The sequence below is a fragment of the Leuresthes tenuis genome, unplaced genomic scaffold (genome assembly GCF_036924035.1).
Source record: "Leuresthes tenuis unplaced genomic scaffold, fLeuTen1.0.hap1 SCAF_63, whole genome shotgun sequence".
Taxonomy (NCBI): Eukaryota; Metazoa; Chordata; class Actinopteri; order Atheriniformes; family Atherinopsidae; genus Leuresthes; species Leuresthes tenuis.
In genome coordinates, this window is record NW_027325417.1 from 22307 (window position 1) to 31933 (window position 9627).

General features: G+C 41.9%; 1 non-coding gene across 1 annotated transcript; it reads left to right on the top strand.

Moving 5' to 3' along the window:
- The first annotated feature begins 1189 nt into the window (after positions 1-1189).
- On the top strand, positions 1190-1303 carry LOC140285890 (U5 spliceosomal RNA). The gene has a single exon (XR_011910830.1). It is a non-coding gene; the product is annotated as a U5 spliceosomal RNA (small nuclear RNA).
- Positions 1304-9627: the final 8324 nt, after the last annotated feature.

The window sequence follows — 9627 nt, forward strand, 5'->3', positions numbered from 1 at the left end:
CGAAACAGCGTATACACGTCAAGACACTGAATCAAGTTTGCCACAAGAACTCATAAGTTTGGCAGTATTGCTGTGCCATCAGCAATCATACACCCATTTTATTTTCGTGAGACATGTGCAAGCACCTGTTCATCTACTGTTCTATCACTATGAATTAGTGATCTATTATCAATAAGGATACTTCTACAACTACTATCAAAGTATGTCCGGACTTCTTATGTTGTCAGTTGCTATATATGAATAAGTGGGTAGCTACTGACAAGCATTAAGCATGTCACACAGCCCAAACATATAACATTTCAGGACACACCACACAGTTAACAACCACAGTGAAGCGTGTCAAAGCCCAAACATGTAACATTCAACAGGACACTTACACAACACATTCAAATCAAACAGTCAGACAACATACAAGAACATATACCCCAGCCGGCATTGCTCCCTGCCTATTTTCGTACAGCACACTATGTGTGCGCACACCTTTATTCACAAACTCTTCAACTTATACTCTTTTACCGAAGCTGCTACAGCTCGATTGGCCGAATACCCTTAGATCCTATTTCGGTGAATTTGACATCTGCCTTACATGTAACAGATTAGCGGTTTAGCAGTTTTAATTTAGTTTGAGTGAAGGAATTCATTTTATAGCAAAATCCGAAATCGTGAAGCACTCATGAAAGTAAGCTTATTCTCGGATTCCTGAAACTTTAGATTTGCTCTTTCTTTTACTGCAAAGTACAACGTTGTTTTTTTTGTTTAAATCTTTCTAGACATGGTAAATATGAATGACAAAGCAGTTTTAACATAGTTTGAGTGAAGGAATTCATTTTATAGATAAAATCCCAAGAGTCTGCAGAGAAAAGAGAGTGAATGCGAAGTAGACTTTAACACGGCTATGGGAGCGAGCCGAGTGTCGGCTAACCGGGAGAATTGCTTGAAAGAAACGCGACACCGAATGAGCGGTCAGAACAAAGCCTCAATACGGGATTCTCGTGGTGTTTTTGTTGCTGCCTTGTCTTTTGCATAGAGTAAAAGACAAGGCAGCCATCGAATGGGGCCCGATTGTTCCTACTTGGTCAGCCGAGGAGCAAGGGGGGGGGGGCAAGCGTCTCAACCAAGCAAAGCTCACCATGGGGAAGGTGGCTATACCAACTAGCCTGATGCCCTGCTCCCGCAGTGACGGATAATCGTACTCTGGTTTCTCTTCATAACATACAAGTCTTTCGCCTTTTACTAAAGACTTCCGTGGAGAGCAGCACTAATGAGTTGTTTCTATTATTGGCAGGCTTTACCTTTGCGGGTGAAGCCCTTTCTGTCTGTGCAAAAGAAATCTTGCTACTTTGCAGAGTGACTTCTCTGAGTAGAGTCGCCTTACAAGACAAGGCAGCCATCGAATAGATTGTTTCTACTTGGTCAGCCGAGGAGCAGGGGGGGGGGGGCAAGCGTCTCAACCAAGCAAAGCTCACCAAGTAGGAACAATCGGGCCCTTTTCGATGGCTGCAACACCTGAAAGAGATATTGATGCGAGACCCGATCAAATGCTTTTTCAAAGTCTAAATTTAAGATGACAAGCCGGGTGTTTCTGTCTCTAGCGTAATCAATGATGTCTCGAATCAGTACGAGGCTGTCGGTGAGTTGTCTCCCTGAGATGGCACAAGCTTGGTCTGGGTGAATTACCTCCTCTAAAACAGAGGACATCCGTGTCGCTAAAACCTTGCTAAAAAGTTTACAGTCAAAGTTTAAAAGTGTGATGGGCCTCCAATTCTTTAGGTCAGTCTTATCATTTTTTTTATAAAGTAGAGTCACTATTCCCACTCTAAAACTGTCAGGCAGTCGGTCGAGTTTTTCAAAATCTTTAAAAACATCTAAAATGTCTGATGATAAAAGGTCCCAATAGGTCAGATAGAATTCTGCAGGAAGCCCGTCTAAACCCGGAGCTCGACTTCTCTTAAAACCTGTTAGGCATTTTTTTAACTCTAAAGCAGTAAAATTCTGTGTCAAGTGTGCATTCTCTTTTACGGTTTTGTCAACGAATTTTAAGATTTCTGCCGATGTTTCCAAGTGCACTGGTTTCTCTTTGTACATGTTACTATAAAAGGTATGTACAGTTTCAATCATCTCTTGTGTGGATTTTGTTAAAAACCCATCTTCTCTTTTTAGATTTTGAATACACTCCTTTTTATTTATAACTTTCTTTCTTTTTCACCTTCCTCAATTTCCTGCTCCCTGCTTCTTACAAAAATTCCTTTACTCTTTATTTCTGCTAAAACTGACATTTCCTTTTTGACATCTTTGATTTCTTCTTTAAAGTCTATGCCACACTGATTTAGTTTAAAGTAGCGCTGTAAGCGTTTATGTAGTCCCATCATACATCTATTCTCTTTCCTTTTTTTACGTTTACCTTGCTGTTTAAAAAAAGTCTGGGTCGTTTCCTTCACCATTTCCCACCATTGTGCATGTGTTTCGTAGAGGTCTTGAAGGGTCTGCCACTCTTTATAACATTCCCTGTACTGACTGACTATGATTTCATCCTCCAACAGGGAACAGTTGAGTTTCCACAGACCACTTCCTACCGTCACACCAGAAGGGGGTGAAAGGGTGCAGGAGAGCATAAGGTGGTCTGAAAAGAAAACAGGGGTTAATCTAACATCAGTGGGTGGGCAATCTCTAGTAAAGAAATAATCAATGCGAGAGGCTCTGGTGCCATCATGACTAAACCAGGTGAAGCCCTCCTCTCTGGGATGCATGGTTTTAAAACAGTCAGTAAGCTTAAAATCGAAGTCTTATCCACTTTAAAATCTACCCCTGCTCTTTTTCTATCTTTCCTGCTCAAGATACAGTTAAAATCCCCTCCTACAACTAAAGGTACTTGCCCTAGCATGTAAAGCTGTATATCTTCTAAAAGGTCATACCTTTCATTTTTTCCATTGAAACCATAAATATTTAAGAGGTTAAAGTCTTGCCCCATAAAATTCAAGTGTGCTAAAAGTGCCCGTCCGTCTCTCACCACTGTGCTACCTTTCACCAGAACATGCGGATTTTTAATTAGAATGGCCACACCATCATTTTTATTTTGATTTGAGCCACTCCATATCGATAAATGGGGCCACATTTCCTCCCATTGTCTATGGTTTTTTAAAAAAGGTAGTCCACATTCTTGTATTAAAAACACATCTGATTTTATGGAGTCTAAGAAGGATAAAATACTCTGGGCTCTTGTCTTTGATTCTCACATTTAGTGTTGAGAAGGTGAGAACCATTAAAAGCATAAAGGAAAGTAGGTATGTCATTTTCGTTTTTCTAAGTTATCAAAACAAATTACACACAGGTTATTTCTTGGGAAACTAGCTCTTCCTTCATTTCTTTAGGTGAAAAGTGAGTAGGGTGATCTATATTTCCTTTTCGGACTCTCGGTGTTGGCCTCTGACGCAATGTTGCATTTAACTTTGAGTCCCTGGGGGTCGAGTGCAGAGCTGAAGTTAAAAAGGAGACCTCATTTGGTCAGTCGGAGGGGAAGACTCTAGGTTCTTCCACTGAAGAACTGTCTGAAAGGGACCTAACCCTTCCCCTCTTCTCTGATACCACTGGGGAATCAGAGGCTCAGATGCCGTCCTCTTCGGCTGTTGACCTTCGGGGAGGTGAGTATCTTCACTAGACTCACCTGTCTGCTCTTCCTCCTCATTTAGCGTAGCTCCACCCTCTGCCTGTGAATTCTCACAGACTTCAACACTGAGTGGTGAGGCCTCTACAGGCCCCTCCCCTTTTTGCTCCTCACTTCCAATCCAAGCTTTTGGCGGGAAGTTTGAATTTATTGGGTCAACCTCTTCACTTTGTTCACCAACTGCCACCTTTGGTCCTTCTCTTTGTTGGCTTGACTGTGGCTTTACCGTCTTTAATTTGTTGGCAAAAGATTTAGGGCAATCTCTGAAGAGGTGATTTAATTCTCCACAGAGATTACATTTCCTGCCATTTGGACACTCTCCAAAAGTTTGCCCAATTTCTCTGCTCTTCCCACATTGGTACAAGCCTCAACCAGGTGCCCATGCTCACCACACTTGCGGCAGAACTTGGGCTGCCCCTGGTAGTGGATGTAACCTCGGTTTTCAAGGTGGCCAGAGTGTCGCCCACCCGCTGCACTGAGCACTCTTCAGCCCTTTTAAATGGTATAACTTTGCACTCCCGCACGCTCCAGCAAGCACCATTCAAGCAACAACTTTGCACTCCAGCTTCGAACATCGGCACAGTCGCAACAAGTAAGGCGACTCTACTCAGAGAAGTCACTCTGCACAGTAAGAAGATTTCTTTTGCACAGACAGAAAGGGCTTCACCCGCAAAGGTAAAGCCTGCCAAAAATAGAAACAACTCATTAGTGCTGCTCAACATTGTACTTTGCAGTAAAAGAAAGAGCAAATCTAAAGATTCAGGAATCCGAGAATAAGCTTAGTTCTTCACGATTTCGGATTTTGCTATAAAATGAATTCCTTCACTCAAACTAAATTAAAACTGCTAAACCGCTAATCTGTTACATACAAGGCAGATGTCAAATTCACCAAAATAGGATCTAAGGGTATTTGGCCAATCGAGCTGTAGCAGCTTCGGTAAAAGAGTATAAGTTGAAGAGTTTGTGAATAAAGGTGTGCGCACACATAGTGTGCTGTACGAAAATAGGCAGGGAGCAATGCCGGCTGGGGTATATGTTCTTGTATGTTGTCTGACTGTTTGATTTGAATGTGTTGTGTAAGTGTCCTGTTGAATGTTACATGTTTGGGCTTTGACACGCTTCACTGTGGTTGTTAACTGTGTGGTGTGTCCTGAAATGTTATATGTTTGGGCTGTGTGACATGCTTAATGCTTGTCAGTAGCTACCCACTTATTCATATATAGCAACTGACAACATAAGAAGTCCGGACATACTTTGATAGTAGTTGTAGAAGTATCCTTATTGATAATAGATCACTAATTCATAGTGATAGAACAGTAGATGAACAGGTGCTTGCACATGTCTCACGAAAATAAAATGGGTGTATCATTGCTGATGGCAGAGCAATACTGCCAAACTTATGAGTTCTTGTGGCAAACTTGATTCAGTGTCTTGACGTGTATACGCTGTTTTGCTGACTTGATTGTCACAAGAAACAAAGTGTGTTTGATAAGATCCGACCATTTTATTACGGGAGGATCAGTATGTATGGATTCTGATGTGACTGATAAACCCATTCGTATCTTAAGCATAATCTAATACATGAGACAACGCCCTGGCACACGATAAAAAAAAAAAAGAGAGAGAGCGGTTTTGTGTCCCCACAGTCCATAATGTAGAAAAGAGAGAAAAAAGCCTTTCTGATTTGGTGTGTGTGCTCATAGTGCAGAGTGTAGAGAAAAGAAAGCCGTTTTGGTGTCACAGGTGTTGTGACTTACACACACACATTTCTAAATTGAGAAAGGAAATTATTTTAGAGGAAGCACTAGAGTTTAGATCCCACATTTGTTGATAGGCATTCATTTATTTCTTCACTTCTGATGAAGTTTCAACAATAAACAACAAACTTTGTATTATGAGAAAGAACCAGAATCATTCTTCAGGAATCCGAAAATAAGCTCTATTTTATGAGTTATGCACGAATTCGGATTCTCCTATAAAACGAATTCCTTAACTCAAACCAAGTTAAGACTGCTTTGTCCTTCATATTTATTCATGTCTAATCAAGTTTCAACGATAAACAACGTTGTACTTTGTAGAATGAGAAAGAACTTCTTCAGCAATAAGCATCTCTCGACATATGACGAAGTACAGATTTTGCTATAAAATTAATTCCTTCTATCAGCCTGACTTAAAACTGTTGGTCCTCCTTATTTATCCACTTCAAATCAAGTTTCAACAAATAAAAAAATGTTGTAGTTTGAGAAAGTACAACTTAATCTTCAGCAATCAGTATAAAAAGAGGTGCAAATGACAACCATACATACCTAAAAGGTGGAGCGGAAGTATTCAGCTGCAAGTAGGTGTGAATGTTCGACTATAATTTGTAAAAAGCGGGTAAGAAAAGGTTCGAATATTAACAAAAGCGGGAGGAGAGGTCTTCGGATGAGAGTGGGTGAGAATTTCCAACCATAATCTATAAAATACGGTGAAAAAAAATATGTGAATGCCTCATAGAACACTAAAAGCGGAAGTGTTCGGCTGCAAGAAGGTGTGAATGTCCGACTATATTTGGTGAAAAGCAGGTGAAGCAAGGTCTGAATGCCCAACCTTACATCATCAAAAGCGAGATCAGAGGTGTTTGGCTGCAAGAAGGCCATAGTTTGCCAAAAGCGGGTAAGGTGCGAATGTCCGACTAAATATCAACAAAATTTGGGGCGGAGGTCTTCGGATGCAAGTGGGTGTGAATATTCCACCATACAAGTATGGTGGAGAGGAAGCTGTGAATAGCCGACCATAGTTTGGAAAAAGCGGGTAAGAAAAGGTTTGAATGCCCGAACATACACCATCAAAAGAGGGAGCGGAGGTGTTCCGCTGTACGAAGGTGTGAATGTCCGACCATACTTGGTAAAAAGCGGGTAAGAAAAGGTTAAAATACCCGACTGTACACAATCAATAGCGGGAGCGGATGTGTTCGGCTACAAGAAGATGTGAAAGTCCGACCATGGTTTGTAAAAAGCGGGTAAGAAAAGGTGCGAATGTCCGACAATGTATGATCAAAAGAGAGAGCGGAGGTTTTCGGATACAAGAAGGTTTGAATGTCCCACCATAGTTTGTAAAAAGCGGGTAAGAAAAGCTTCGAATGCCCGACTATACACCATCAAAAGCGGGAGCAGAGGTGTTCCGCTGTAAGACGGTGTGAATGTCCGACCATAGTTGGTAAAAAGCGGGTAAGAAAAGGTTAAAATACCCGACTGTACACAATCAATAGCGGGAGCGGAGTTGTTCGGCTACAAGAAGGTGTGAAAGTCCGACCATGGTTTGTAAAAACCGGGAAGAAAAGGCTCGAAAGCCCGACTATACACCATCAAAAAGAAGGTTTGAATGTCCATCAATAATTGCTTTAAAACAAGAAAGTAAATTTTCGAATATCAAACCGCACATGATCATAAGCGAGAGAGGAGGTGTTCGGCTGCAGGAAGGTGTGAATGTCCACCCATAATTTATGAAAAATGGGTAAAAAAAAGGTGCGAATGCCTAACAATACATTATCAAAAGCAGGTGTGAATGTCAGATCATAATTTGTAAAAAGCTGATGAGAAAGGGTGAGAATGCCCGACTATACACCATCAAATGCGGGAGCGGAGGTGTTCGGCTCTGAGTAGGTGTGAATGTCCGACCATAATTGCTGAAGAATGTGTTAGAAAAGGTAAGAATGCTGGACCATACATTATCAAAAGCGGGAGAGGTGGTGTTCGGCTGCAAAAAGGTGTGACTGTTCGACTAAAGTTTGTAAAAAGTGGGTAAGACAAGGTGCGAATGCCTGACAGTGTATGATCAAAAGCGGGAGCGGAGGTGTTCAGCTGCAAGAAGGTCTACATGTCCATCAATAATTGCTAGAAAACATGAAAGAAACTTTTCGAAAATCAAACCGCACATGATCATAAGTGGGATAGGAGGTGTTCAGCTGCAAGGTGTGAATGTCCACCCATAATTCCTGAAAAATGGGCAAAAAAAAGGTGTGAATGCCCAACCATACATCATCAAAAGCAGGAGTGGAAGTGTTCGGCTACAAGAAGGTGTGAACGTCCAATCAAAATATGTAAAAAGAAGTTAAGAAAAGGTTCGAATATCCAACCATACATAATCAAAAGCGGGAGCAGAGCTGTTCGACTGCAAGTAGGTGTGAATGTCAGATCATAATTTGCAAAAAGCTGATGAGAAAGGGTGAGAATGCCCGACTATACACCATCAAATGCGGGAGCGGAGTTGTTCGGCTGTGAGTAGGTGTGAATCTCCGACCATAATTGCTGAAAAATGTGTTAGAAAAGGTAAAAATGCCGGTCCATACATCATCAAAAGCGAGAGAGGTTGTGTTCGGCTGCAAGTAGGTGTGAATGTCCAGCCATAATTACTCACAAACGGGTAAGAAAAGGTAGTATTGCCAGACCATATATGATCAAAACAGGGAGCGGAGGTGGTTCAGCTGCAAGAAGGTTTGAATGTCCGACTAAAGTTCAAATATATTAACAAAAGCGGGAGGAGAGGTCTTCGGATGAGAGTGGTTGAAAATTTCCGACCATAATGTATAAAATGCGGTGAAAAAAAGGTGTGATAGAACACTAAAAGGTGGAGCGGAAGTGTTCGGCTGCAAGAAGGTGTGAATGTCCGACTATATTTGGTGAAAAGCAGGTGAAGCAAGGTCTGAATGCCCAACCTTACATCATCAAAAGCGAGATCAGAGGTGTTTGGCTGCAAGAAGGCCATAGTTTGCCAAAAGCGGGTAAGGTGCGAATGTCCGACTAAATATCAACAAAATTTGGGGCGGAGGTCTTCGGATGCAAGTGGGTGTGAATATCCCACTATACAAGTATGGTGGAGAGGAAGCTGTGAATAGCCGACCATAGTTTGGAAAAAGCGGGTAAGAAAAGGTTTGAATGCCCGAACATACACCATCAAAAGAGGGAGCGGAGGTGTTCCGCTGTACGAAGGTGTGAATGTCCGACCATACTTGGTATAAAGCGGGTAAGAAAAGGTTAAAATACCCGACTGTACACAATCAATAGCGGGAGCGGATGTGTTCGGCTACAAGAAGATGTGAAAGTCCGACCATGGTTTGTAAAAAGCGGGTAAGAAAAGGTGTGAATGTCCGACAATGTATGATCAAAAGAGAGAGCGGAGGTTTTCGGATACAAGAAGGTTTGAATGTCCCACCATAGTTTGTAAAAAGCGGGTAAGAAAAGCTTCGAATGCCCGACTATACACCATCAAAAGCGGGAGCAGAGGTGTTCCGCTGTAAGACGGTGTGAATGTCCGACCATAGTTGGTAAAAAGCGGGTAAGAAAAGGTTAAAATACCCGACTGTACACAATCAATAGCGGGAGCGGAGTTGTTCGGCTACAAGAAGGTGTGAAAGTCCGACCATGGTTTGTAAAAACCGGGAAGAAAAGGCTCGAAAGCCCGACTATACACCATCAAAAAGAAGGTTTGAATGTCCATCAATAATTGCTTTAAAACAAGAAAGTAAATTTTCGAATATCAAACCGCACATGATCATAAGCGAGAGAGGAGGTGTTCGGCTGCAGGAAGGTGTGAATGTCCACCCATAATTTATGAAAAATGGGTAAAAAAAAGGTGCGAATGCCTAACAATACATTATCAAAAGCAGGTGTGAATGTCAGATCATAATTTGTAAAAAGCTGATGAGAAAGGGTGAGAATGCCCGACTATACACCATCAAATGCGGGAGCGGAGGTGTTCGGCTCTGAGTAGGTGTGAATGTCCGACCATAATTGCTGAAGAATTTGTTAGAAAAGGTAAGAATGCTGGACCATACATCATCAAAAGCGGGAGAGGTGGTGTTCGGCTGCAAAAAGGTGTGACTGTTCGACTAAAGTTTGTAAAAAGTGGGTAAGACAAGGTGCGAATGCCTGACAGTGTATGATCAAAAGCGGGAGCGGAGGTGTTCAGCTGCAAGAAGGTCTACA